At 38.2% G+C, this 6,000-nt stretch overlaps 1 pseudogene; it reads right to left on the bottom strand.

Annotated features, from left to right (window-relative positions):
* Nucleotides 1-3,376: 3,376 nt before the first annotated feature.
* LOC143623973 (large ribosomal subunit protein bL28c pseudogene) lies at nucleotides 3,377-4,942 on the bottom strand (annotated as a pseudogene).
* Nucleotides 4,943-6,000: the final 1,058 nt, after the last annotated feature.

The raw sequence follows: 6,000 nt of genomic DNA, 5'->3' as shown, positions 1-6,000 counted from the left end.
CTCTCTTTCCGCCTTCTGTTCCCTCTTGTCGCTGTCCCGCCCTTAAGCCTTGTTTCCTCTTTTTCTTCTAACTCTTTGCTTGTCCTTTGGTTCCTCCCGCTTAAGGATGTCTGCAGCTCCACGCGCCAGACTCCTTACATGGAAGCCTGCGTGAAGACATCTTGTTCCTGCGATGCGTGGAGAGAACTCTTCTCGCAGCGCGCTAAGAATGTATGTTCTTCCCGCAATGCGCTAAGAATGTATGTTCTTCCCGCGATGCGCTTAGAATTCTTGTTCTTCACGCAGCACGCGAAGGATTTGTGATTCTTCCCGCAGTGCGCTAAGGATTGTTGTGCCAGCCTTCGCGCTCGCGCACTCAGCCTTCCCGCGCTTAACCCTTGTATCTTCTGTTTATTCCAGCCTGTATGCTTTGTGTTGTCTTATCTTCTGTGCTGTTGACCTAACCTATCTAATGTCTGAATAGTTACTTTCGGCGCTGCATGCGTACCAACCCCATTGGTTGGTAGATAAAGTGACTGACATTATCTTTTGAGATCTGCTTTTGCCATGCTTGACCAGTACCTTTATCTGACCTGCCCATGCCTTTTTACTGTTCGCTGACAGCTTTATCTTGCCCCCCTGCAGCTGCCATATCTTTTGATATCTTTTGCTATCTTTTGTTTTGTCTTGTTCTGTTTGTCTTGGAACCTTTTCTGGATTTATGTCTCCTAGGGTTTTCCTATAAATAATAATAATATTTTCCTAACACTTCACACACAAAACACTTAATCTCTCCTGTTTTCCTTGCTCTCTCTGCCGCCTCCTCTCTGCCTCCGTCTTCCTCTCCGTTCTGCCTTGTCTTTCCGGTAATATATATATATGATAATAATGTTTAAGTTACTTATTAATTATGCTAACTTATTATCAAGACTTAAAACAGATCATTTAAAACAATAATCTTTAATTATAGGTTAACTTGTGCTTGTTTAAAGTTGATTCTTGCTTTATCTTACACCGCATCGTTTATCAAGTGAGTTATCTCGTATCTAATCCCTTTTTATTTTAAATGCTTTGGGATGTTCATGTGTTCATACAAAACTTGAGTCTTAAACTGTTTATGAACTTTAGTCGCGCAGTATCCCATGTGTTGAGGACGTAGACTTGGCTGTTTATTTGTATGTGTGGATCATTAACCGTATTGACGGTCTATTCCGCAGTTTTCATGGTACCATTAGATGAACACGGGAGAACTATCGTTTATGATTTTCTCTTTTGTTACACTTGCACAGTTAGTCTTGTTTGTGAGCTCAATTGTGAGCACTGGCAGTCTTGTCTCTTAGAGTTGGTCCCGATCAGATTACACCCTTGTTGAAAACCAGACATACACATGTTGCGCGCAGATTTATTGTTATCTATGTATTGTATTAAACTTGATTTCTCACCAACACGAAAGTGTTTGACGTTTATTTTAACACATGTTCAGGTTTGCAGTAGCCGTTTTGGGAGCTTAAGGACACGTAGGAAGTTCTTTATTTTGGACCTAGATTAAAATGTATCAAGACAAGTTTTTGCTGTTCGAATATTTTGATTTATAATATATTGATTTAAGTTGGTTTATTTATATCTTATGTATACGTTGCGCTTGCGTGAATGAATATATTTATTAAATATTGACACCCAATAGTGTCACGAGTAATGAAACAATATGTGGCGCCCCGATGTATAATCCGCCTTTGGTCGGGGTGTTATAGTTATAGTATCCGACGAAAACAACTTTTACGCCGCGGGGATCAAGTTTGTCATCAGACTCACTTGAGATGTAAGCATCACATCCCCATACTCTAAGGTAAGACAATTTGGGCTTCTTTCCCTTGTGCCATATCTCATATAGGGTTTTGTCTATCTTCTTAGTTGGAGCTACATTGACAATGCGGGCGGCGGTCATAAGGGCGTAACCCCAAAAGGAGTGAGGCAGGTTAGTTCTACACATAATTGATCGAACCATGTTTAGCAAAGTTCGATTTCTCCTCTCGCTCATGCCATTATGTTGGGGTGTGCCAGGTGGAGTGAGCTGTGAAACAATTCCATGCTCTTTTAGACGAGTGATGAATTCTGAGCTGAGATACTCTCCATCTCGATCTGATCGAAGCATTTTAATGGTTTTACCAAGTTGTTTTTCCACTTCGTTTTGAAACTCCTTGAACCTTTCAAAAGTTTCGTGCTTGTGTTTCATAAGATACACATAAGCGTATCGACTATAATCGTCGATAAAGGAAACTAAGTATCTTTCATGGTTTCTAGTCATGGTTCTGAAAGATCCACATACATCAGAATGTATGAGTCCTAACAGATCACTTGCTCGTTCACTTTTATGAGTGAAGGAGTCTTTGGCGAGTTTGCCAGCTAAGCAAGATTCGCAATCATCAAACGAGTCCGGTCCTGTGGATTCAATAATCCCTTCGGATTGGAGTCTTTTAACTCTTTCCTTGCTTATGTGGCCAAGTCAGCAATGCCATAGAAAAGTATCATTGATGCTAGTCTTGATACGTTTTGAAAGATGATATACGTTATTATCTGGTTGAACATCAATCTCATAAATACCATTTCGAGGTTTAGCCTCAAAATAAAAGATATCATTTAAGTAAGCAGAAATAGCCATGCCATTAAAAACGTACTTAAAACCTTGTTCAAGCAACAATGAAAATGAAGAAATCAACTAATTTTTGGAATTATAAAACCTCAACGGTTATTACATAAAATATAGAATTTGTTTCTAGAAAGTATCAAATCAAACATATATATCCACAATATAATCGGTGATTTGGACGGCAAATTTTTCATAACATATTTACCGCTCACTCACCCCAATATGAAGGGGTGGTGCACACTGTTCTGCCGATAGCCACGTAGTTATTTTCAACGGTATATTGGGAAGTATACCTTAAGACAAACTCTAAACTGAACATGTACAAAATCGTATAACTTGAACACAACCGTTTTTTAACTCATTCATTTAAACGAGTCAAATGTGTTCACGTGTTGTATACAGGTTGCAAATGTGTTAAAAACAGGTTGTAACTGGATTGGTGGGTCAGCCTAGTTTATCGAACATGTTAACAATTGGACATGACACCCTAAACACGACCTGTCTATATACCAGCTAGATATAACAACCTAAAACCTGATTATCTTTGTGTCATGTTCAAATTTGGATTCAAACCGTGTAAAAATAAAAAATAAAATAATAAAAAAAGCCACCGCAAAATATAATATCATCCCTAAATAATCAGTTAATCAAACTCACAATATGCTTATCCAAGAGCTTATTATTCCATATCCTTATAAATCATATCTTAGAAACCATATCAAGATAATTTTATCCAATTTGCACATTCAATAAATAGTAAACTTGATTTTTATCAAAATGGAAAATCCGAGTAACAATTTTAACAAGAACAAAACAACATTATGCAAGGAAATCAAACTACTTATTTCTTGCTAAGATCAATTCCAGCTTTCTTTGCAACAGCATCTAGCCCGTTTTTCTCGATAGTTTTTAACGCTTTGGTTGATAAACGCAGCTTCACGTAGCGTTTGCCAGCCTCCCACCATATTCTCTTGTACTGCAGATTCACAAACTGCAACTTCTTCGTCTTGTGGTTTGAGTGAGAAACAAGGTTCTTCGTGTTTGACTTCTTTCCCGTGAACGGACAGATTCTACCTGAAAATTAATCATTTAGTCAACATATTATCAATTGAAGGCCACTTTCACATAATCAGAATAGGTTTCACTATACCCAAACATTAATAATTTATTGCAGATGAAGATATGTGCAAGAACAGCCCATTAACAGTCATTTTAATCAAATCAGATCAACTTACAGCGCACTTCCACATAGGGACTGCAAACGAGTTGAGCCGAACCTAGCCTAGCCAGGTTGGGTTTGGGCTCGGCTCGTTTACCAAGCCAAGCCAAGCCGGCTATTTTATCTCCATGAGCTGAAATAATGAGCTCGGCTTGTAAACAGCTCAAGCAACCTCGTCTATATTAAAAAAAAAGTTTTATTTTATCTTTTTACACGTACTGATGTATATAAACATAAATAAGAAATAGTATTTCAACATAAACATAATGCATAATATATAAAGGACAAAACTTATAGTTTACATATATTAAACCTTGGATTAAAATTTAGGCTTTGACTTAAGGGAGCCAGCTAAACGAGCCGACGAGCTGAGATTACCTTTCTCGGCACGTTTACAACCCAAGCAGCTCAGCTCTCTTACAAACGAGCTAATTTCAAGCAAGGCACCAGCTGATAGCTTTTTAAACAGCCATAATTAGGGTTGCAAACGAGCCAAGCCGCTTGTGAGCTACTCGAGATCGGATCGATAAGAAGATCGAAACAAGCCGAGCTGAGGCTGCGTCTCAAATAAAGCTTGTTTAGTTATCAAGCCCGAACTCGAGCCTTGCATGGGAAGATCGTTTTGGCTAGTCAAGCCTTAAAGAGCCTAATGTATTTTTAAGTTTTAACTCTTGTGTACTTTAATGTATTAATTTCACACGACACAGCCGAGCTAGAGCCAAGCTTTGTCTCTTTAAGGCCCTGCACGCTAGCTGGAACCGAGCATAGGCTCATTATGGTCTCCCTTAAAAAATATATAAAGATAATTAAAATGCTATATAATTAAATAATAAATAAGAAACGAGTAATTCGACAAAGAAACAATTGAGAAAGAAAAGAAAAGAAAAGAAGAAGGTTGCTTAGGAGCAAGGGGTTGAATAGGGAGCTTGACATGGGTGGAGCACACTGATGGTCGAAAGAAGATATCTTGAGGCCGCTCAATTGGGAAGTAACAAACCCTACCTCTTTCGAACCGGACTTCAAACTTATTAACGATGGTTGAGCCTTCAACAGTCCCGACGACGCTGTAATTAGTGACATTTTTCATACCTTATCCTCTTCCTTCTTCAGAGCTTAGAGCTTAGCTGGGTGGATGGATGGATAATAGCAACGGGAGAGCCTATCTTATTATTATTATTATTATTATTATTACTGAAATTGTTTCACTTTATTTTTTACACCTTATCCCCCCTCAAAATACCGATTTTTAAACTAAAAATAGTTCGCTAACATTGAAATTTAAATAACTATACAAATACACGTAAACCTAATGATTAATTTCAGTCTTATAATGAGAACATTTTAGTAAATAAAAAATTTAAAGGTTGTCAATTTCACTTACAATCAATGTGGAAGTTATGAATAAACGACATACGGTGGCGGAGAGCAACAGGGATGAGAGGTAGCGAAGCAGGGAACAGTAGGTTATGCCTTCAGTGTTGAATTTCAATCCATGGAGTAGGGGTTATGGAAGGGCGGCGGCCGGTGAAGGAGCGAGGGGTGGTTGTTATGGTTGAGAGTCTTCGAAGGAGAACGATGGTTTATGAGGTTAGAAAAAGGTTATAAGATGTAAAATGACGTTGGGCCAGATCTACACCAAGAAGAGCCTGCGTAGATTTTTTAATGAAGCATCTACGAGAAAACAAACACTCTACAAAGTTCAAGTTTGCGTGTGGTTTGCGCGGCGCAGACAGAAGAGCTCCTGCGGGGCTTTTTTCAAAAAACAAAAAACAAACACCAGTGTAATCTCTCTATGTTCCCGAGTCTCATTAAAGGAATAAGGAAAGGAAATGGAGAGAAAGAAGGTGGAGTGTTGCGTTTCCAAGTTTCATTAAACAAAGAAAAGGGAAAGAAACAATGAAATGCGTGTTCCCGAATTTCATTAAAGAAAAACAAAGGAAAGATAAGGGAAATGAAGAGTAAAATGGGTGGGTTTGTTTCCTTTTCAAATTGAGAAGAATTGGATGAAAAAGAAAGGCAAGGAAAGGAAGTGAAAATGAAAAGAAAATGAAGGAAATGATTCCTTTCTTTTCTCCCCTTAACTCAACTTGGAAACACAACATAAAAGTCAAAATGTAGTTCTCTCTTGATTTCTTAAGTTTCTTTTATGTTCTTG

Source organism: Bidens hawaiensis, unplaced genomic scaffold, assembly GCF_021521415.1.
Source record: "Bidens hawaiensis isolate Kalapana, Puna unplaced genomic scaffold, B.hawaiensis_p1.1 tig00003649_1, whole genome shotgun sequence".
NCBI lineage: Eukaryota > Viridiplantae > Streptophyta > Magnoliopsida > Asterales > Asteraceae > Bidens > Bidens hawaiensis.
This window is presented reverse-complemented; position numbering and strand designations above follow the sequence as displayed.